This window comes from Ceratotherium simum, chromosome 1 (genome assembly GCF_057802395.1).
Source record: "Ceratotherium simum simum isolate JZ-2026a chromosome 1, ASM5780239v1, whole genome shotgun sequence".
NCBI classification, from domain to species: Eukaryota; Metazoa; Chordata; class Mammalia; order Perissodactyla; family Rhinocerotidae; genus Ceratotherium; species Ceratotherium simum.
The window spans coordinates 87,022,685-87,047,765 of NC_141900.1; the positions used below are offsets into that span (position 1 = coordinate 87,022,685).

Here is a 25,081-nt window from a genome sequence, read left to right on the forward strand (position 1 = left end):
AAGATGACCCAGGCCCTGCCCCTAAGGAAGTCACTGCCTAGAAAGGGAGGCAGACGCGTAAATCAATAATTACACCAGAGGACAAAAAATGAGATAATGACGCTGTGGACAAGGACACTGGAGGAAGGTCTGTCTGTACGGACAAGGGGCAAATAAGCGGTCACAACGTGTTGTCTGCACACAGCTTTCAAGAATGCCTAGGGTAGTCGATTAGGTATTCCCGGAGTGACAGAAAGCATATAGGTAGAGGGACCAGCCTGTGAAAAAGCAGCTCTGTGTGTTCATCCATCCCTGGCTCCAGTTCAACAGAAGTAAAATTAATAGTCATACGCAAAAAAAAAAAAAAAAAAAAGAACCACAACTTTTTTCTCCAACTTGTAAAATCCTCACAAGACAAAAATTACAGAAGTTTTCTGCCTGAGATAAAGCCTCTAAAATACCAGGCCCTCGTGTATTACCCTTGAGAGATAAGTAAGAGAAAAATTATCTGACACAAAATATAGTTACTGGCTACATACCATATGACTCCAACTCTATGACATTCTGGAAAAGACAAAACTATGGAAACAGGGGCCGGCTCCGTGGCTTAGCGGTTAAGTGCGCGCGCTCTGATGCTGGCGGCCCGGGTTCGGATCCCGGGCGCGCCCCGAGGCACCACTTCTCCGTCCAACGTGAGGCCGAGTCCCACATACAGCAACTAGAAGGATGTGAACCTATGACATACAACTATCTACTGGGGCTTTGGGGGGAAAAACTGAATAAATAAAAAATCTTTAAAAAACTATGGAAACAGTTAAAAGATCAGTGGTTGCCAAGGTTGCGGGGGGGTTGGGGGGAAGAATAGGGGGAGCACAGAGGATTTTTAGGGCAGTTAAAATACTCCATATGATACTATAATGATGGATACACGTCATTATACATTTGTCCAAACCCATAGAATGTATAACACCAAGACTCTGGATAATTACGGTGTATCAATGCAGGCTCATCAACTGTAACAAATGTACCACTCTGGTGGCAGATGTTGATAATGCAGGAGGCTGTGCCTGGGGGGAGCAGGACATATATGGGAAATCTCTGTACCTTCCTCTCAATTTTGCTGTGAACGTAAAACTGCTCTAAAAAATAAATTCATATACATATATGTTTATCATAAATGTTCCTTATTACTTGTTAAAAGCCCTCAGGTCTACAGCCATGGGAAGAAAACTCCCTACTTTTAGAAATAAGACTTATTCTGTCATCTTCTGCATGTTCAGTTTAATTTAAGCTTATTCTCAGAGTTTCAATAGATATTGATTGCTACTGCCTGTTTATAGAGGCAAATCTTCTCTTTTTAACTCTTTACAGGAGATGAGAGGCTGCAACAGGACTCGAGGCTTTGGGAATTGTGTCCCAGAGTTCGGCATTACAGGAATTTTCCTGACTTATTTAACACAGCGATGCTGCAGCCTCATGGTTTTTTTTTCTTCTGGGCTGTCAGGAAGAAAACATCCTGACATTCTGAGGTCAGATATACAGCTTTCATTTTAAACGTAGCACCTTCAAAAGGAGACACATAAACAGAAAGCTCTGGATATAAGAGATGAACAGCATTGTTTCATTATAAGACTACAGATAGTATTTCATAAAAACATAAGAGAAATACTCAAGATTAACTCCACAAAAATTTATGATAGGTGATATTCTGACACTTAATAAACAAAACAGAAAAAGAACTCCTCACAACAATAAAAGGATCCAATTTCATACAGCAATCAATGAGCAAGCGTCTACTAACTTCACCAAGAAAGACAGAAAATCTAAATTAAAGCAAAATAATTTGGACCCTAAAGAAGTCAATACCCTGGGCCTTGTAAAAAATTCAAAAAATCATTCTTTCCAAAACTTTAACTCCATGAAAAACAAACAAGTGTTACTTCTGGCAGCTAATGAGCACTTCCTGATGGGCTCAAGGCAGCTGCCACCCTATAAAATACAGCAAAAGCTGCAATATTGTCTGTTGAGGTGTTAATTTGTTCATTGCTTAGGTGCCACATGGAAGTAACCCCCTTTCTGCATTCTCTTGCCAAGAGAGCTTATTTTAAGTCATTCTTAGCCACATAATAAAATGACTTTTCAGAACAGTCCTGATCTGGGTTCTTGCTCTCCTCCACAGCTCTCCTTTTATTGAGCACCATCTATACCTCCTTGGGCACTCCTTCTTTTGCTCATTTTACCTATCTCAAACGTTGGCAGGAAATCAAACATCAACTCTTTTGCTCTTATCCCATCCCAATCTGGAGAGATTACTAAAAAGTCTTGAAAGTAAGGAACGAACTCAAGTAAATTTCCACTAAGAACTGACAAGAGGCACAGTAAGAGACCTTGGCCCCAGCGTCCTCACTTATTAGCTGTTTGGCCTTTGGCAAGTGACTTAAGCCTAAATCCTAGTTTCTTCAACTAGCAAATAAGGAGGCAGAATTAGATGACGTCAAAGGGCCTTTTGAGCATTAAAGTTTTGCTTCTGCGTATTTCACAGAAGCAGGGATGCACTGAACTTTAGAGAATACAGCCCAGCAAATGAGAGCAAATGGGACACCCAGAAAAGTCCCACGTTGTCAGATTCAAATCTTGCATTTTCTCAGGAACTCAACCTCCTCAACGGCATTTTCCAAGACCGCTATTAACTGCTTATTGAAAGAATCATGAAGTAGTTCCACAGGACGTTAGATAAAAAAAGATACAATTTCCATTTTCAAGTAAGTTTTAGAAACTGGGTTAAATAAATTTAAATAGATTTCTTAACATCTTAGACTTTTAAAATGCTAAGTGTGCACTGTGAATTTTCAGGAGAGGTATTACAGCACAGCATTTTCCCCAACTTATTTGCCATAGAATCCCTTTCTTTATACAGCAAATTCTGCAGATCTAGTGTTCCCAGGAATACACTCAGAGATTGCTGTTCTACCCAATTAAGTGTCCACTCTGCGATGACAAAAATGAATGGACTTAAGCATTACCTAGGGCACCACCAGGAACCTTGGCAGCAGGTCAAGATCCTCGTCTCTACTGCAGGTTCTGCTGCCAAGTAGTTGTTTGCACTGGACCCAGTTTACCAGCCTCCCCAGACCTGCTGGGCCCCACCTGCCCTCTAGTCATCAGCTGCCAAACTGCCCACTCAACCCCAGCCCTGAGCAACATGGCACACAGCCATCTCAGGTCTCTGTTCTCCTATGTCGAAATTTTGCAGAAATGCTGGCTACAGAGGCTGCCCCCGTGTGACAATCCAAATAATTTATAACCTCCAGTCCACTATCATCCTAATTTCTACATTATCACACAATGGATATGGAGAATGTGAGAGTAGTAAGGAAAATTCTAAAAAATCCCACATTTTCTTGAAATTTTCTTCACTGTAGATGTTAACTAAAGAAAATGAACCACAAAGTGTCTCTTCAAACTATTCTCTTTTCATAGAAATGTCCTAATTAGCAAATGACAATTAAGCAAATACTGGAAATCAGAGGAACAACACAGGTTTCCTTGAAATTAAAAAAAAGATTTTCTGATAAGTATTATTGACTGAAAAACAGTTAACATGTTTGTCACTTTCAAAAAGCCACAAATGAGTTTCTCTGAAAAACCCAACGTCTTTTTTAAAAATCCACAAATTTGGGGCTCTGCCAAAGCGCGAATGTTACAAAAACCATGTGGCACATGCCCTTCTTTACGTTTCGTAGTAATTACTAAAACAAGGATTAAGCTTTCGGCGATTTGAAGTCAGAAAGACCAGACATGGATTCAAATGCTGGCTCTAGCTGGGTGTGTTTGGGCAAATTACTTAATTTTTATTTAACCTCAGTCTCCTAATCCATTAAATGAGAACAAGAATACCTAGCTCACAGGATGGTTGGGAGTTTTAAATAAGATAAAACTGAATTTGCCTAGCAGATTAGGGACCTATATTAGTTAGAATCAGGTTTGGCTGCGAGTGACAGGAAGCCCCAAGTATGAGTGGCTTAAACAAGAGAAGTGTCGGTCTTTCTCAGGAAAAAGTCCCGGAAGGTGAGTGTGGCACTCCATTTGTTCTGCTGCTCCACCACGTGTGACCTCCACTTCATGGTCCAAGATGGTGGCATCCACATTCCAGGCAGCAGAATGGGAAAGGCAAAAATAAAGGGCAAGGGGAGGGGACACATACTGTCCCTTAAGGAAGGCTCTGGAAAGGACTACATGATAAGGTACCTCCCATTCACCAGAATTTAGTCACATGGCCATAAAGCTGCCAAGAACCCTGCCTATGAAGTAGGGCTCCAGTGACTCTATGAAGAGGGGGGTTATGGATACCGGGGGACAACCAGCAGGCTCTGCCACAAACCTAGTAAGGGCTCACCTCCCATCTCAAATGGCTTCACCTTTCGGCAGGAGTAACGTTCAGCCTGTACACACTAGTACAACCACACAAGTTACTGAAGGCTGGCATCCATTCTGAATGTCTGGATTCCTGTGCTGTACAGGTTGCCAAACATTCTGAAAACTACCCTTGTCTTGGGAAAGTCCTGCCTTAAACTCGCACAACAAATAAGATTTCCTTTATAGTGCACGCAGTTTAGGACGTAACTTTTCCCAAACTAGTCTTCTCTTAGTTTTCAATCGTGAAGAAGTACGGATCCTAGCAACTTGCTTTAATAGAAAAAAAACAATTTTGCTGAATTACAAGGTTCAGTTTTCAAAAATTAACACTCTGTTTTTACTATATGGGCACTCCATTCTTGATGTTGTTGTCTCCTGGAAGCTGAAATACAGAGACTTGATGGTGGAAGAAAGCAGCTCTGTCCCCACCACCCATGCCCCCACATTGCTGGACCTTGCCATCTCTTGGTCACTGATACCAGTTGTAAGTAAAGGATGGCGCAAGAGAAGGGGCAGTGTGGACTATTAAGTCCATACTCAGTGCACATGTGACTCATATGTGGGCAGCATGTGCTGAATAAGCTGGGGTGTATGGCTATTCAAATTAAACTCAATTAACACCAGTATTCATCTTCTTGGAAGACTAGAGCTGAAGCAAGGTGCCCCAGATCTAGAACAATTTTTTTTCAACCTCATCTTTCTGGGCTAATTATTTCCAAGAGTTTAAATCAGCATATCCTACACTGTATTCTACAAGTGTCAATAAAGGTTGCATGAAAAAAATAATCCAGTACTAGGAATATTTTTTCCTCTAAAACATATTAAATTATATGTAATAAAAACAGTTTTAAATGGCTTTAACTGCTGCAAAATAACCAGCTTGTAAGAAATGGTGTGCCAACCCCGGGTCCTGGCATGCCAGGAGGCTTCATGAGGGTTCGTCTGATGGTCACATGGAACCTCTGGCCAGCCCTCTGCTCTTACTCAACTGTGTAATTCTTTCCGTCCTAAGTGACCCTTCCCTCCTAAACAATCTATTCCGCATCCTGCAGGTTTTAAGGATGTGTTTTATTTTTTCCTTCATTATTCTGTTGATTGGTATTTTTACTAAGTAATACAAGCATATAGTTACAAAGTGCAGAAAGAAAATGGTATACAGTGAAAAACTCATTCTCTGTTCTACCTCTATCTCCCTCTTGTACTATTTCCCTTCCCAGAGGGAACTATTCTTACTGTTTCCTGTGAATTCGTCCAGATTATGTATTTTCTAACATAAATGTCAACATAAATATATCCTGTTTTGCACAAAAGGATGCATTTCCAATATTCTGTTCTTTCCTCATTTTAAAAAGCTTAAACATGTTTTTTCTCAGCACTCACTGTTACTAACGTTACTAAACACTTTCTATTCTAAATTGAGCAGTGACATTTACTGCATATACAGGTGCTATTTAACAGTGTGTGTGTATCACCAACTATAACTTAAAGAAATATTCTCACCTTGAAAAACTATCTGTACCAATTTTCTTTCCCACAATTAACTTACTATGGAACACTAATCCTCAACAGATAGTTGGAGGACATGCGTCTTCAGAAGGAAGGATCATAATCTTGAGTGGGAAGGGCATGAAAGTGCAAGCTCCCAGAAATTCTGGCACGTCCTCCTGGGCCGAGTCCCCCATCCCTCACTTGTGGAAAAATCACTGCATTTAATGAGAAGACTATTTGAAGAAAGCTTCTAGTGCAGCACTGTTCAACAGAACCTTCTGCAAAATGGCAATGTTTCATATCCACGCTGTACAACACCACATCGACCAGCCATAGGTGGCTAATGAACATTTGAAATTTGGCTAGTACAACTGAGGAACTGAATTTTTAATTTAATTTTAACTTAAAACAACCATATGTGCCTAGTGGCTACCATTTCAGACACTGCTGGTCTACTGAATAATGGGTAAACAGAAAAAGATTACAATCCCTGTTATAAAACAGGAACAACAGGAAATATTGTGTGTATGAATATGTATGGAAAGCACAGTAGGTTAAACTCAAGCTAAATCTCCTAAATCTTCTTTCTTTACATACCCAAGGCCGAGTGGACTATTTCCAAAAATAATTTGGTTAGTTAAAGTTGGAACAAACATTAAGGATATGCTGCAATTACTTCTAAAATCTGAAATTAAAATAGTTTTAATTTACTAAAACTCTATGTTTGATTATGTACTCTGTGTTAAATTTTCCTGGCATGGTGTTACGTGTGGATCACACTAAATTAACAGTTTCTCTGTTAAGTGAAAAAAACAAATTGCAGACGCGTATGTACAATATTATGCCAACTGTGCATATGTATCTGCATGTATATATACATGTTTGTATATGAGTAGAATTCATCTAAAACAGTGTTCAATGGCACATTCTGTGATGATGGAAATGTTCTCTATCTATACTGCTCAACATGGTATTAACTAGTCATATAAGGCACTACTGAGCACTTGAAATATGGCCAGTATGACTGAGGAATTAAATGTTTAATTTTAATTAAATTTAATTTCATTTTACTTAATTTCATTTTACTTAACTCAAATTTAAATAGCCACCGTGGCAAACGGCTACCTTACTAGATGGCACAGGTCTAGAAGAATAAACCTCAAACTGTCAAATGGCTCTCTCGAAGGGATTACAATAGGAGGGAAGAAGATAAACTTTTACTTAAACTTTATACACCACTGTACTGCTGGATTTAATTATTTAGTTTTGTACAATTGGCACATACAGCTTATTAAACAAATAAATAGGAAAGGAAGGTATCTCAGCTTGCTCGGGCTGCTATAACAAATTACCATAGACTGGGTGGCTTAAACAAGAGAAATTTATTTCTTACGATTTTGGAGGCTGTAAGTCCAAGATCAGGGTGCCAGCATGGTGGGATCTGGTGAGAGCTTGCTTCCTTCTCTTCCTGGCTTGCAGACCACTGCCTTTTCACTGTGTCCTCACATGGCTGGGGGTAGGGAGTGGGGTGGGTTCTAGTCTCTCTTCCTCTTCTTACAAGGACACTAATCCCATCATGAGGACCCCACTCTTACAACTTCATCCAAACCTAATTACCTCCCCAAGGCCACTACCACCTCTCACCCGGACCACATCACGCTTCCACTCTTGGCCCCCACCTCCCACCCCTACAGCATCCAAAGTGACCTTTTAAAATTAAAAGTCCTACCACATCTTTCCCTGTTCAGAAAGGCTCCCCATGCCACTGGGAATCAAATCTAAACGGCCCACCAGAGCCTATGAGGGCTTACACGGACCGGCCCCCAGCACCTCTCTTTGTGGGCCATTTTGCTCCAGCCATGATGCTGAGGCAGACAGAGCTGTTCCTCTGACGTGGTGAGCACAGTCTCATCTCAGGGCCTTTGAACTTGCAATGCCCTGTGCCTGGAATGCTCTTCCTCACTTCACTCAGTGCTAAAGACTGAATGTTTGTGTCCCCCAGAAATTAGATGCTGAAGCCCTAATCCCCAAAGTGATGGTATTTGGAGGTGGGGCCTTTGGGACATGATTAGGTCATGAGGGTAGAGCCCTCATGATTGAGATCAGCGCCCTTATAAGAAGAGACACAAGAGAAATGATCTCTTTCTCTGCCATGTGAGGACACAGTAAGAAGGCAGCCACCTGAAACCAGGAAGAGGGTCCTCACCAAGAACCCACCCATGCTGGCATCCTGATCTCAGACTTCCAGCTTCCGGAACCATGAGAAATAGATGTCTGTCATGGTAGTTTTGTTATAGTAGCCCAAACTGACTAAGACACTCAGGTCTTTGGTTAAACATCACCTCCTCAAAAGACTTGATGACTTAGCTAAAGCAGCAGCAGGCCTTCCATTCCCCTTTCTCCCTGTCCTTTTTTTTTTTTTTTTTGTGAGGAAGATCAGCCCTGAGCTAACATCCGATTCCAATCCTCCTCTTTTTGCTGAGGAAGATTGGCCCTGGGCTAACGTCCGTGCCCATCCTCTTCTACTTTATACGGGACGACGCCATCACAGCATGGCTTGACACGCAGTGCATCGGTCCGCGCCTGGGATCTGAACCTGCGAACCCCGGGCCGCCGAAGTGGAGCATGCGAACTTAACCCCATAAATGTTCATATTTTTATGTGAAAGCCAACCAAAGAGATCAGACAAAAGAAGACAAGAGGAGAAAAAAGAATGCGAGCAGGAAGGAGCTGCGCAGAGGCAGCAGGTAGGAGAGGCAGCATTCACAAGGAGCAAAAAGAAAGTGGGCAGCGACCCTCCAACAGTGGACCAGAGAATCAGCACACGGACCCTTAAAACTGAACAGATCTGAGGTTTACTTGGCAGAAGACGGAGCCAAGGCTCTCACCTCACTGCACCTCAATAATCTGCAAAGCCACTGGTGAGCCCCACTGAAGACAACACTTTTAGACATCGTAATAATAAAACTGATCTACCTGGGAAATTCCTGCCCATTTCTAATATGAAAGATGCCAATCAAACTTTCCCCTGCACATATGCAGAATAAACCCTCGGGGACTATTTCTGCAGAGTGTAGAACCATCTAGCAGCCCAGGGAGATTGTTACTGTATATGGCTTGGCATAGCACCTAGCTAAGATCAGAGAGTGAAGTCCTGGGGCCCCCGCAAGCGCTCAACACACAGCACAAGAGCCAGGGGCCTGCCACCCTACAATACAGTCCAATATTCCTCCAGCAGAAGGCAAAGAACACAAGCATAGAAATGTTTTGCTGTAGTTAAAAGAGAAAACAAACATTTGTACTTGCCTTTTGACAGAAGTCAGTTTGACAGAGATGAAACCAACAAAGACGACTAAGACAGTACAAAAGGTAGAAAAACACCCCAGGAGGTCATCAGGTCATGGATGCCAAGGGACAGAGAAGGCTCTGTGGCAGGCGGGACAGACAACCCTACTGGCAGGAGTGTATCATCTGACAAGAGTCAGCAGGAAGGAGAAGCATCGTAAGTTTGAAGAGTGGACTAGCTTAGCAACAGTCTCCATGAAGAATCAGGACGACAGCTAACCAGAATAACTCGGTGCAAGTGCTGTGCGGCGCTGGGGCAACCACCTGAATTTACACGAAAAGGCACCCACCTGCCCGCTGGAGGATCTTCTCCAGCACTGCTCAGCAGCCCAAGGGCGAGCAAAAGGACACAATGGTGAGGAAGTGCAGGGCGAGACAGTGATTAAAACCTGGACCATGGATTCTAAGTTGGATCAGGAGGGAAATGAAGAGCACAGGAGTCAGCAGACTAGAGGCCTCAGTGAGATCAAAGGAGAGGTAGGGTAAACTCTGCGGAACAGGGTGGATGGACAGGAGAGTGTGTCAGATGGGGAATTGCTGACTTACTGATCTGAGCCATGAGTAGACCAGTTCTACAGAGTGGGGAGCTGGGGCAATTTGGGGAGAAGATCACAGGTGATGAGAAACCCCAAAACCCATGCACAGTCAGGGAAACAGGTGGGTCATCTGATGAAATTGGGGCAGGGCGGAGAATAATGAGGCAGTCATCAATGATAAGTGAGGGTAATGAGCAAGTCAGCAGACAACGGTTACAAGGGAGGCAAAAGGCTATACACATGGCAGATGCCCAAAAGAGCAGGGGTTGTAACAGGAAGGTGGCAAAGAAAGACCTAGTGCAACCGTGCCCAGCATGGGCACCACCAATCCCACCTTCTGAACAGTTTTATATCTCTGTAATGATAAAACTAATCTACCTAATCAGGTAGCTCCTGCCAATACTTAATCCGAAAGAAATCAATCTTTTCCCTGCATTTATACAAAAATAAATACTAGTAAACTATTTCTAAAGGTTACTATAGGCTTCCACAGATAAAATCTTCAGTGATTGGGAAATCCATATTAGAACGTTCAAAGGGGTCAAACATTTACCCACATGCTGACAGAAGTAAATTAATTAAATTAATTAAATTAATATTAAGTAAATTAATATTTCTATTAGATTTTTTTAAATGACAAGTTTTTATTATATCTTATACCAACTGGAAACAAAGTTTTACCTCAAAATTGGAAATCTATTTCCTTGTCATTTACATTGAAGATGTAGGGATCTGGTATATTTTTACCATCTCTCCATCTTCCAATATTTTGTCACTGATTGAAACAATGAACTCATTTATGATGCAGCCTTTGATGTTACTAAAGAAGTATTTCATGGCTCTTCTCCTCTGAATAGACTATTTAGAGGTGCTATTCTTTTTTTTTTTTTTTTTAAAGATTTTATTTATTTATTTTTTTCCCCAAAGCCCCAGTAGATAGTTGTATGTCACAGCTGCACATCCTTCTAGTTGCTGTATGTGGGACGCGGCCTAAGCATAGCCGGAGAAGTGGCGTGTCGGTGCGCGCCCAGGATCCGAACCCGGGCCGCCAGCAGCAGAGCGCGAGCACTTAACCGCTAAGCCACGGGGCCGGCCCTAGAGGTGCTATTCTTATAACGGTATTTATTTGCATGTCTCTCCTTTTGGACTTGTCAGCACCTTTAAAATAGAGACTAGGTCTTAATCTCTACCCCCAATACCTAGTATACTAATGACTGCAAATAGGAGACATTCAATGAATGAATGCATGAATCAATCAATAAATCAGTTTTCATCTCACAAAAAAATGTGAAACTTCAGTTATTAAAAATAATAAATCAAAGCATTACCTTATTCATAACCCACCTTGTTTCAAAATAATTTAAGGCAGCTCATAAACTACAGCTTGACATTTCAAATATGTAATTAAATGAAATAAATTAAAATGAAGGGTAGAAATGCATTATTGATACCACTAAAAAGTCATTGTCAAAATGGACTTCTTAAGAATTAAGTACACTGGGCCGGCCCCGTGGCTTAGCGGTTAAGTGCGCGCACTCCGCTGCTGGCGGCCCGGGTTCGGATCCCGGACGTGCACCGACACACCGCTTCTCCGGCCATGCTGAGGCTGTGTCCCACATACAGCAACTAGAAGGATGTGCAGCTATGACATACAACTATCTACTGGGGCTTTGGGGGAAAAAACAAATAAATGAAATTATTAAAAAAAAAAAAGAATTAAGTACACTTATATGCATTTTGACTGTAAGAATTAGCAAATGTTCACTTTTGCTCTAGGGGAAAAAAAAAAAGAGTCCAGACCGTTGGCTCTAGACCAGGATTTGCCACCACAATTTCTTCCATGGATCTAGGAACCTAGGGAGGAGGAAAAAACCATATAACAACAAAGTTCACCTCACTTAATCTGCCACATCTCTGCAGCAGGAGAGTCTCAAAGTTATTGGCGATAGAAGGGAATCAACGAGAGCATCCAAAAGAAAATCACGTTAAGGCTGTAAGCTCCGAACGTTCCTATAATGCCCACAGGGGCTCAGAGTGGGGAGGTGGCTCCTCTTGGTCTCCAGGAGAAAATGGCCATTTTCTGTATTTCATCTTATGTTTACCATTTCTACAGAACACCTGATCTAGGATCATAACATAACTCTATTTAAAATCAGCACTGCTAATATTTTAATATTTTCGTTTTTTTCAGATTATTTCTAACACTATTGAAAATGAGTCTGTCACATAACTAGTAGGACTTTCCTCTTTCACTGGTGAATGAAAATAAGCCACCTTATTCATTAAAATAGAATTTAATCAAAGTCCATGTTAAATAAAGTCTGGGAGTGTTAGTGTGTCACAGAGGAAGAGAAATATTTCTCATATCCTTACAGCTATCCAAGTAGAAACCTATATAAAAAGGATGAGAGTGAAGAGTTAGAGGAAAATCTTTAGCAGATCGACGGTGTGTCTACACCTCGATTCCGATTCACGGACGGCCTTCCACACTGCCCGTCAAGCCACAGAGCAGCACATTTCAGCACAATCTAAGGTAGACTGAAACAGCTGAAGCATTGGGATAAATATAAATACCAGCAAAAACACTGAAAGACGAAACAAATGACTAATAAACTTCTCTTTTCCACATGCTGGAAACTCGACTGATGACAACAAACTCAGATACAGGCACATGAAAAGATTTTTTGCTTTTCCAAATAACTTCACAGCTAAACGAAATCACCTCAAGCAGTAACTTCTCTTTTGCTTTCCCAAATAAGCCAGCATTTATACATATAAACACTCCCATCAGAGAGTGTTAAAAAGAGAAGGATAAAGCATCACACACACACACACACAAACATGTCTCGATAAGTGTGTTTTTCTACAATTGTTAAGCTTTTTTACCTACTTATTTTAAGTGAAAAAACGAAAACTGAGGTCTCAATCTGACAGGGATTGCATTTCAGGATTAAAATTTTCAAGTACATACCTCTTAGTTCCTCATCTTTTAATGACTGCATACATGGTTGCCTAGGAAACCTCCCAACCGAATGAAGAGGCTCAATGAACTCTCCTCTCCTTGCCTGCAGGTATGACTCACTACCTTCGCTCCCACAAAGTCCTCCTGAGTTCTTAGAGGCAGATATTATTGCAACCTGAGTGATATTAAAAAAAACAAAAGGAGAATAATTATTTGTTCTGAATATAGGTTTCCAACAGGAGTAAAAGTTAAGGACAAGTCCCTGTTCACATCAAGTTTAGAAAAGAAATGCAAATTCTCAAATATGCCCATACAATCTATATCAGGTAGTCGTGGAGTGTTATTTTTATGGCAATATGTTGACATGACAGTGATTAAACACTGTAATAAAAGAGAACAGAGAAGACATTGGAACAGTAAGATCACCGAGACACCAAAGGAGAATATAGTCAAAGGGGTGCGACCCCCCCAAACCACTGCAGACCTACCCTGAGGTCAGGTTCCCTGAGATTTCTTGCTACCTGGCTACACCTCTGCCCAGAGTGACACCACGACATCGTCCACCAGTGACAAGAACACATGGCACAGATCACCACACACCATCAGATATGCAACCTGGGGCAAGGGCATCTCTGAAGGTTCTATTTTAACAACAGCAGATGCACTGAAGGAGGCTGAAGCAGGTTCAGCCTGCAGACTTCGGAGGAAGGGCAGAATCTTAGGCCATTACAGCAAATCAGAGCAGGAATACTGAGAACAGCCTCAAGGCCAGGGTCGAGGTCAGATGGTACAAGGTTCTGAAACTGCTTCTGGTGCCTCAGGACAGAGATGGGACCAGGCCTGGGGAAGGAGAGGGAGGGGTGACTGGGCCAGGGCTGGAGGCACAGTAAGCCCACCAGAAGGGCCTTGACTCCTTTCTCTGAGCTCTTATTTCAGTCTGGCTACTTCCTCTAACATCTTTTCATCATCATCTTAACATTATCACCATTTCTTTTTATTGTGGTAAGAACAATCACCATTTAAATTTAAAAAGTCAAAACCAACTCTTCTAGAGGAAAAGCAGCTACCAACTTCCACCTCCACTCCCCAGTGATGCTTCCGTCTCAGGGGTGCTCCAGGTGGAGGGGTCTGGGGAGAAAGGGGGCAAGGAAGAGACAGACCTGAACTCAAAGCCCTCATTCCTTTTTCCCTGGATAATTAAAATATTCTGCTAATTTCTCTCCCCACTGCTCCAGCCTCACACTGCAGCTAATCCACTCTCCACACTGATGGCTGGGGTTTTAAATTCCCTCCGCAGCTCCCTACTGCCCTCAGGATAAAAATCCAAACTCTCCTCAGCCTAGGTTACAAAGCTCTTCACCACAGATCCCTGAAAATCTGACCGCACTCCATTGTGACCTTGAACCTATAAAAGAAAAACTGCCCCAAATCTCATCTGGAACAGAACCAAGTTGCTTATTATATAATTCATAACATCCTAGTGGGAAGAAATCCACAACATTCCAGATAAAACGCTTTTTTCTAACGCAATTTTCTAATGGACTTTGAGAAGATTAAGGCTTGTTCTGGGGAACTCATTACCTTCCCCCCAGTTATTGTCAACTACCAGTCAGAGTCTGAAGATTTTAACCCGATATTCTCTTCAAGGATGATTTACTCATTCTTTCTTCCTATGACATGTCCCGACCAAGAGTGAATCTTTGAACACACCTACCAGGGGCCTCTTCCCTTGCACTGCAAAACTGTAATAAAACGTTGGCACGTGCTCATAACTAAACTATCTGAGAAGTTTTTTTTAACAAACCCTAACCTCACGCAGGTCCTAACACCCTGCAGTTTCCTTCATGCTCCTTGGTCTCAAGCCTCTACAGCCTTTGAAAACACAGCAACCTCCCCCAGGAGCATCCCGAGAGCCTGACATTTCCCTTGGCTCCCCTCAGCCCTCACTCATCACAACCTCCATCATCTCTCAGTTTACTCGTACCCATCCTCCCAAACCTCGGTCTTATGTTGGTTCCTCCAGAATGATTTGCCTTGAGTGTCTGGACTGCAGGCCCTTCCAGGAGCTTCTGTATCCCACACTTATTTCTCTCACTCGACTGGAAGCTTACTGAAGACAGCACTGGGCCTTTTTATTTCTGTACTCCCACCTTATCAAGAACCTGGCTCACAATGATAATGTTTGTTGAATGAATGAATGTTACGGAGTCAACCTTCCAGGCAAAGGTGTTATATTCCCCTGTGCAACTCATTTTTAGATGCTCTGAGTTTGGACCCAGTCAAAATCAGCTGGGATAACGTGATAAAAAGACTGATGTTTCTGTATCTTTGTGTTAAGGAGAGAGACAAAGCTAAAAAAAATTTAGTGAAAGAGGTGATCACTGTGCCGCTTAGAAACCACCCCCGAGATGCAGTCTGGTTCTGAAGACGGCCTCCCTCTGGGCTGAGGTGGACCTGGAATCCACAGGGCAGCCCGCGCAGCGCTCTCCTGCAGACCCAGCACAGAGCAGGTACTCACGTGACCAACTAAAGTCCACTGAAAAGCACAGATAGGCCGGCAGGAGGGGGTTTCAATGTAAAATTTCCTGCAATTTTACAACCAGATGAAAAATACAGGGGATTTTAGAGAAGAAGCAAAATTAAGAAGGGAGAAATAAAAGATGGATAGCAATTTTAAAGCAACCTTACAGATCTAAACCTTCTCGGCACAAAACAAAAAAACTTTCATGAAAATATGTTAGGTAAATTTGGGGGATGTAAAGCCTCCAGGAGGAACCAGGAAAATTCAGGTGAAACTTTTTTTATCGTTTGTTGGCTTTTGAATGGAGGTGGGAAGACTTCTAAATGCGTTAAGAGAAAGAGGCTCTGTCTGCCTCCCGTTTCCTCTGATCTTTCCTATTTCTAGAGTGCTTTCCATACGAACCAGCCCACCAGGGTCTGGGCGTCGTACTGGAGAACAAGGTGGACGATGCCCAGGGACTCTGCTTTCTGTGTACCAGTTCCGAGTTTTCCTAATTTAAGAAAACTTCCATTTGGTATTTAACTTTCGAAGTGTCTTGCAGAGTGGCAGAGTTGATGGTAGGCTCCTGCCTACTGCAGGGGGTTTTCACATGTTCCCAGAGGACAGGGTCACGGAACAAACAGGACTGTAAATATAACCCCGTCCCTACAGAAGCCATGGTGTTCAAGCTCAGGAAAGTACAGGGCACAGCACAGGCGGTCCACACAGAGGTTTTTTGACTGACTTTCTCATAGTATACCAACTACACACGACACGTCACGACTCTTCATCCTGGTATATTTTCCCAAAAAAGGCTCAGCATCTATCATCTTTTTTTACTTCAAGACCTTAGAATCTGACCTGAACAGTAACTGCAGGAAGCATACCTGCCAGATCTGAGCTGTAAAAATACACCTGACACTGAGAACGACAGACGGGGAGCCTGCAGCTCACCAAGGCAGCTCAGTTAGTGCGGGAGCAGGCGGGGACGGGGGCTCCTGTATCTAAAGCTCTGTCAAGTTTCCTTTACTTACCACAGAAAAAAGAGCCAGTATATCCAAAGATCTTACATTTAATAAACCTTTAACCTACCCGAGAACAAACTAATTCTTTGTATTTCATTTTATAATGCTCAGCCTTTCTCATTCTTGCACATCTACTTAGAAAAAAGAATGAGTAATATTAAAACAAAGCAACGGTACACCGAACAGCCCTCACACAACCGAGACACAAAACCTCGGCAGTCCCAGCCTACATTCTACACGTATGTGAAAACTTTAAGAGCGACTATTATAGAACATGTGGGAATCCCCCACATGAATTTAAGAATCTTTCGACTGACTGAAAGTAGAATTGAGAGGCCAGGGAAAGGATTTCCCCTGTGGTTGATTTAAAACATTATTCTGTTTCTGAGTTGTCATACCAAGTGACCATGAAGTGAGGAGAAGTCCTTTTCTTAAAATGTATTTTTTGAACATTTTTCCTAGTACTGGATTCTAAGATTGACTTAAAGACAAAATACTCTATAACACACTCAAAATAATTTCTTAAATAAGTTCACAATAATAAGAAAAAGGAACATGAAGTTCCAATGTTCTGAAAATATACTTTAACCAGTGTCATTAACTTTAATGAAATATTTGCACTTATGGATGAAATTATATGTTGCAAAATGGGTCATTTTCAGCATCATGAAGTTTATCACAAGTTTTTTAAAACAGTAAGTTCCTTAGAGCACATAAAATGATGCTGCAATGAACAAAAACATAACTTATATATATCAGTTCAAGAATATTCCTATTATATGCTAAAACAATAGTATATTATTCCTCTTTCATTCTTATTTAGAAATGGACTTGAAGTGGAAATGTAAATAAAGTCGTTTGCGTTGAGGGCAAAAGAGTAATCAGACAAAAAAAAATCAAATTCATTGAGAATTTCACCCACAAACAACACGACAACAACAAGCCATTTGTAATCTGGACTCCTAAGGTTCAGCAACTTCACAGGTAACAGGCATGTGGCAAGCTAACCTATTATGACGTCAGAATAGGTGTCAGAGAGCTTTAAAACTCATAAACCTTTAAGATTTTTACACATAGAAAGATTTCCATTAAATTAATTAGAATATATTTTGGTGTTTCCCAGATAAGCTTCACTATGTATAAAACATTCTTATGCTCAACGTTTTTCTCCAACAGTAAGAGAGGAATGAGGCTTCCTTATGCTAGAAGAATGCAGTGCGAGCTGTGCAGCCGTAGGAGCAGACCGGAGCAGACCTTATGCTAGAAGAATGCAGTGCGAGCTGTGCAGCCGTAGGAGCAGACCGGAGCAGACCTTATGCTAGAAGAATGCAGTGCGAGCTGTGCAGCCGTAGGAGCAGACCGGAGCAGACCATGTGCTGTAGGGATGTAGTGTGCAAGGTGCGAGAGTTTAACACAAAACCAATAAACCAAACATGTGACGAGTGGAAGCAAGATTCAACACAGCTACCAACTACTGCAAATCCTTCTTGGGCCTAGGCAATTTCTGTTTATTCTTAAGGCTTTAAACACAAAATATATACATTTGGAGTACCAAAAAAAATAAATAAATAACAAGCATGGTTTAAAGATAACAGGGTACAGATAAACAAGACAATTAACAAAACTCTTAAATTGAGCCTACACTGTGCTTAGCGACTTGCTTCTAAAGAGTTGAGCATGGAAAAGGAGTGGGGAATAAATGTACGGTGGAGAAAGGACAAACCCTGCCTTGGCCAGGAAAGCAAGGTTAACATCATCACGGATAAGTCACGATGAGAGCATGCTCCCTTCATACAATGTGGTGACAATGTCATTCACCCCTGTGGTCTTCCGCTCAAAAACCCATAACCCCAGCTTAATAATAAGAAAAACACAAGAAAAATCCAGACAGAGGGACATTCTACAAAAATATCTGATCAGTATTCCTTAAAACTGACATCATCATCAAAAAGAAGGAAAGTCTGAGAAACTGTCACAGACCAGAGGAAATTAAGGAGACATGACGACAAAATGTAATGTGATATCCTGGGTGGATCTTGGGTCACAAAAAGGACATTAGGGAAAAACTAGTGAAATCTGAATAAAGCGTGGATTTTAGTTAATAGTAACATACCAGTGTTTGTTCCTTAGTTGTAACAAATGTAACACAATAATGTAAGAGTGAGCAATTGGGGTAACTGGATGAGCGACATATGGGAACTCTCTATTATATTGGCAACTTTTCTTCAAATCTAAAATTATTCTAAATAAAGAGTTTATTTAAACTTTTAAAAACTGAGTCCACGGCACCGATGCACGGTGCCTCAGGTGTGAGCTGCAGCCTTGGTGACACCAGCGAACACAGGCCCGGATCCTGACCCCTCTGTACGCTGACCAACACACACTTTGGCCAATTTGGGAACCTAAGATGCCAGGAGACCACAGATGGCGTGCACGTGACAAGAACAAACATCTCTGAAGTGCCTAACACCCCCATCTGAAGTGAAAAATAGGCAATTTTATGCAAGAAAAAGACAAAGGCTAAACGGGTTGGCCTGGTGCCATCAGTGCTCTGTGAAAACGCATGACGATCCAGCCTTCATACTCCACTTAGCAAATACCGCTGCCAGAATACAAGCAGGTGTGAAAAAGAGGGATGCAGACTTCCCTACATACCCGTCAGGATTGTATCCTACTTCCTTACCACGAAAAGGTAAATCAGAGAAGAAGAAAGGGCACAGAATTCCTTTACAGATTTGTGGGAGAAAGGCCATGTGAAAAAACACTTCTCTGACCAAAGAGCACATAAATTATTATCTGTTTTCAAGAATCTGCCCAGTGTGGGACTATGTGGCACCATGTGAGCCATGATTTGTAAGGAGGAGGCACCGCCTTTGAAGTGCTGATCAATATAGAAAAACATTTTGTCTTTACAGAATAAACATGTGGCATGATTCTGTTTGCTGCAATGCATTTCTTTAACTGCCTTGAATTTTAATCGAAAAAGAAATCTGGGGTTTTATCTTCTCTAACCAGAAAGTTCCAGAATTTATAAATGAGATGAATATGCAGCGCTCATTAGGTCAGAAAATTAAAATATAAATGCCTTTAAATTTTTTCAGAAAACTAACACACTGTCAATCAAAATTGTAATGGTTGTAGGGAAAAGGTGACCAATTATTTAAAGTTCATCTGAAAAAAAAATAGTGCAGAAATAGCCCAGAAAAATCTCAAAAAATAATAATAGTAATGACGTTGATGAAGGGGGTCTTGTTCTACCAGCTCTAATAATTGAAACAGCGTAGTGTAGATCTAGAATAGACAGATATATCAATGGAAAAGAATAGCACATTTGAAAATGAAACAAATATTAAAAATTGATTCATTTATTCAAATATTTATTGAGCGCCTACTATGTGTGGGCACGGTTGATGGTTACCTGACGGTGAAACAAAAAAGGCAAATTAAGTCAAACCAAAAGGACAAAGTATGCAAAAACAGGCTAACTGCATGGGAAGAAAATAAGTCAGATATTTTTCTCACATATTACACCTGAATACATTCCAGATACATATTTAATTACATAAAATATCCTAGTAGTACTAGAATAAAACATAGGTGAATATTTATATATAATTTTTAATGGGGAAGATGTGAGTTCAAGAAGAATCATTGTGAAATATGTTGATCTAAATGTCAATAGGGGCATGGTTAAACAAATCACTGTCTAGCCAAGTAATGAGTGGTTATGTAGTTATTAAATTTCTGATGAGGAAATTTATTTATTAACATGCAAAATGTCAGTATTTAGTGAGAAGGTAAGTTATAAGAATTATGTGTACAGTAAAAAGACCTAAATATAGATATTAAAGAAGAAATAGACAGGAAACATCTATTCTGCAACGATGTCAATTCTCTTCAAGTTAATCTATAAAGTCAATACAAGAACTCAATCAAAGGAAAGTTCTTCGTGGAACGTAATGCTAAAACGCGTATGGGAAGAGCAAAAGGCAAAAAGTAGGGACAATTTTGAAGAAGAACAGGAGAAGGGAGGATTTACCCTACCAGACAACTAGACACCAGGAAGAAATAAAGACGTAATAAAGAAAATGTGACACTGAAGCAGGGAAAAAAGAAATAGACCAGTGGAACAAAATAAAGAACCTAAAAAAAAAAACTACACAGATGGAAACCTGACGTGATAGAATGGCACCACACATCAGTGGAGAAAAGATGCACCTGTGAATAAATGTTGCCGTGAAAACTGGGTGTCCATAGAAAAATAAAATGAGGTATCTACACCTCACAATAAACACACAACTCCATTTTGGACGGACTGCAGGTAAAACTGTGAAAAGCAAAACTATAAAACTTTTAGTAGAAAACAGAGGAGAATGTTTTTATATGACCTCAGCCTAAGGAAGAACTCTTCAAATAAGACATAAAGAAACAATGCCAGAAGGAAAAGACTGATTAAATTTGATTGCATTAAAAGGAAACTCCTATTCAACAGAAGACGTTATTTAAAAAGTACACAATCAAGCCCCAAACCAGGAGAAGATAATCGTACACATATAGACAACAAAGAACAGGTGAGGAAAACATATAAAGACGGCATACAAATTAATAGGAAAAAGAAACTAATAAGAAAATGGGCATATGATTGGAATACACACTTCACAGAAGAAACTCAAATAGCTAATAAACACATAAATTCTCAATCTTACCAGCAGTCAACAAAATTCGAATTAAAACCACAATGAGATACCATTCCATACCCATCAATCGGGCAAAATTAAAACTCTGACAATGACAAATGTTTGTGAGGATACAGAGCAAAGCACAACCACTTTAGAGAGCAATTTCATTGTAGTTATTAGATATGAAGTTGTGCATATCCTAAGACCCAGGAATTTTCTGGTTATACCCCACATGAACTAAGTACACGCACTAAAGAAACTTAGAAAAAGTGCTTATAGCCACATTTTTTTCAATAGTGAAAAGTTGCAAAACAAACATCTGTCGGTAGGAAAATGTATTAAAAAATTGTGACAGTTATAAAACTGAATAATACTATAAAATAATTAAAATGCGTGACTACAGCTACAAATGTTATTATGAATAAATCTCAAAAACATAATATTGGGCCAAAAAGGCAAGCTCGGATGATGCATATAATATGTACTGTAGTGAATGCTGAGATGTGTTGCTTAAGTCTCTCTTTAGAACCCAAGGGCTCATTTCCCCAGCTACTGAAGTGCTGCCAGCTGACAGCCCTTGGCTGAAAAGACTTGTCTTGTCAAAGTCACATCCCTTCTCCAGGGTCAGCCTGTATCCAATAACTGGTGAGTGTGAGGCTACAAACGCTTGGCCCCTCATTCCAACTTGGGACCATTCTGAAGGGCTATCCCACCTTCAGTGCTCCCTCTGGGATCAGCTGAGGCTTTTCTTGTGACTGCACTGCAGCCCAGTTTCTCGCTCTGTCCAATTCTGCTTCCTTCTCTCAAGGTGTTAATCCTATTATCTCCTAAATAAACTTCCTGCATGTTAATCTCCTTCTCAGAGTCGGCTTTCCTTGGAATACTACTTTCAACAGATACATGTTTGAAAACATGTACCACACAAATATAAGAAGACTGAAATCATACCAAGTATCTTTTATGATCACAACGGAACAAAATTAGTAATTAACAGCCGAAAGAAAACTGAAAAATTCACAAGCATGTGGAAATTAAACAACACACTCTTGAACAACCAATGGGTCATAGAAAAAATCAAAAGGGAAATTAGAAAATATCTTGAGACAAACGAAAACAAAACATAATATACCAAAACTTATGGGATGCAACAAAAGCAATACTAAAAGGGAAGTTTATAGAGGTAAACACCTACATTAAAAAAGAAGATCCCAAATAAACAAGCTAACTTTACACCTCAAGGAACCAGAAAAAGAACAACAAACTTAGTTTGTAGAAGGAAGGAATAATAAAGATAGCAGAAATAAACAAAATGGAGTAAATATAATAAAGAGTATAAAAACAAAACAGAAAAAAAAAATCAAGAAAACTAAGTTGGTTTTTGAAAAGATACCAAAATTGACAATCCGTTAGCTAGACTAAGAAAACAAGAAGACTCAAGTAAATAAAATCAGAAGCAAAAGAGGAGAAATAACAACTGACACCACAGAAATCAAAAGGATCATAAGAGACTACTATGAACAATTACATATCAACAAGTTGGACAACCTAAAAGAAACAGAAAAATTCCTATAAAAATACAACCTACCAAGACTGAATCATGAAGAAAGAAAATCTGAACAGATGTATAACTAGGAAGGAGGTTGAATCAGTAATCAAACACTTCCCAACAAAGAAGAGTGCAGGACCAATGGCTTCACTTTTGAATTCTACCAAATATTTAAAGAAGTATTAAAGCTAATTCTTCTCAAACTGGTACTGGCATAAAGACAGACATGTAGACTAATGGAACAGAAGAGAGAGCCCAGATATAAATTCACACATATACACTCAACTGATCTTCAATAAGGGCACCAAGAATACACAAAAGGGAAAGGACAATCTCTTCAATAAATGATGCTAGGAAAACTGGATATCCACATGCCTAAGAATGAAACTGGACTCTTATCTTACAGCATACACAAAAGTCTACTGGAAATGGATGAAGGACTTAAGCGTAAGACCTGAAACTATAAAACTCCTAAGAGAAAACATAGGGGAAAAGCTTTATGACACTGGTCTTGCAACAAAAGCAAAAATAAACAAGTAGGACTACATCAACCTACAAAGCTTTTGCACAGCAAAAGAAACAATCAACAGAGTGAAAAGGAAACCTACAGAATCGGAGAAAATATTTGCAAACCACATATTTGATAAGGGATTAATACCCATAATATACAAAGACCCTTAACACTCAATAGCAAAAACAAACAGATAAACAACACGATTAAAAAACGGGCAAACGACTTGAATAGACATTTCTCCAAAGACGACGTACAAATGGTCGATGGTATATGAAAAGATGTTCAACATCACTAATCATCAGAGAAATGCAAATCAAAACCACAAGATATCACCTCACACCTGTTGGAATGGCTATTATCAAAAAACCAAAAAATAACTAGCGTTAGCAAGGATACAAAGACATTAAAACCCTCATGCACTGTTGATGGGAATGTAAAATGGTGCAGCTGCTATGGAAAATAGTATGGAGGTTCCTTTAAATACTAAAAATAGGACTACCATATGATCCAGCAATTCCACTTCCAGATATTTATCCAAAACAATCGAAATCAGGATCTCAAAGAGATATTTGCACTATCATGTTTATTGCAGCATTATTCACAATAGCTAAGAGGTAGAAACAACCTAAATGTCCATTGATGGGTGAACAGCTAAAGAAAATGTGGTATATACATACAATGGAATATTAATCAGCCTTAAAAAAGAAAGAAATGCTGTCATATGTGACAACATGGATGGACCTTGAGGACATCATGTTAAGTGAAATAAGCCAATCACAGAAGGACAAAAACATGATTTCTAATTATATGAGGTCTCTAAAGTAATTAAACTCATAGAAGCTCAAAGTAGAATGATGGTTGTCAGCGGGGAAATGAAGAGTTAGTTGCTATACAGTGTATATGAAGTTTCAGTTGTGCAAGATGAAAATGTTCTAGAGATCTGCTGTACAATACTGTGCTTACAGTTAACAATAATGTACTGGTACACTTAGAATTTAAGAGATTTAAAAAAAAACAAACACGTACCACAATTCTATTTATGTTTAGGAATACATCTGTTATTTAGTAAAAGTGCAAAAACATGCATGAGAATGATAAACACCAAATTCAGGATAGTTAAGAAAGGGTAAAGGCTTATGGAAGAATACACATAATGTTTTAACGGCTACATAACACTTTAATTCTATAATAAACCTTATGCTTTCTTTGTATGCCTGAAATATCCCACAATTTTTAAAAGTAACTTTAAAGAAAAGGACCAGCTTCCCCTGTATCAACTATTCTCTACCTGCTTTTTACCAAAATAAACAAGATAGATGACATGCATGTGGACAAGAGATTATCATGGGTGTCCCCACATTTGAAACAGGAACACATTTCATGGTGGAAGTAAAGAAAACAGAGCCACAGAGCTCTTTTTTCTTTTATATTCTTTCTTTTTATAATGTTGCAATCTCAAAAGTATTTACAAGTTTGTAACTCCTTACGGTGTACCAGCAACGATTATTTTAAATTGGCTGCTACGTAGATAAAATCATGCATAATTTCTACAGTAATTCCACTTCTCTTTCTCCTGCACAAGAAATTATCAGATTTTGAGTGTGTGAGAGTGAAATTATAGGGATAACTTGGGTTTTGTCAAGTTTCAAACATAGTGCAGCCATAATCTGAACCAGGGCAGTCTGACTCTGAACCTGGAGAGTGTTGACTGCCACAGACAAACCTCAGAGAAAACTTCTAAAACTAGGATTCAGAGTAAAAGGAGATGCCTAGGATTGCTCTTTCTAAATTCTGAACATTTTTCGTCAAACATGTTAAAGGATAATTATAATTATGTAAAACATAACAGGTTCATGATTTGTGTATTTATAATATAAATACTAGCAAAATAAAGGGATTACCTGGATAATTTAAGTCAAAGAACACATTCATATGAAATATTCACACAGCTGAGATAAAACTGAACATTTTCCTATATTTATTAGAATAATTCCACAACTGCCAACTTCACTCTATTTGTTTTGCTCTGATTTTGGTTTCAAATTTTTAAATTTCACTGTATATTAAATTGAGTTCCATGTCCCTAGAGTT

General features: G+C 39.9%; 1 long non-coding RNA gene across 3 annotated transcripts in view; it reads right to left on the reverse strand.

Annotated features, from left to right (window-relative positions):
• LOC147918273 (uncharacterized) overlaps nt 1–25,081 on the reverse strand; it is a 202,651-nt gene that overhangs the window by 118,312 nt on the left and 59,258 nt on the right. For 2 of the 3 annotated variants that reach the window (XR_015552208.1, XR_015552206.1), the window contains exon 4: nt 12,736–12,901. The exons of the other annotated variant lie outside the window; for it this stretch is intronic. This is a non-coding gene — a long non-coding RNA (uncharacterized LOC147918273). The remainder of the gene's footprint in view (nt 1–12,735; nt 12,902–25,081) is intronic. 3 annotated transcript variants of the gene reach the window in all.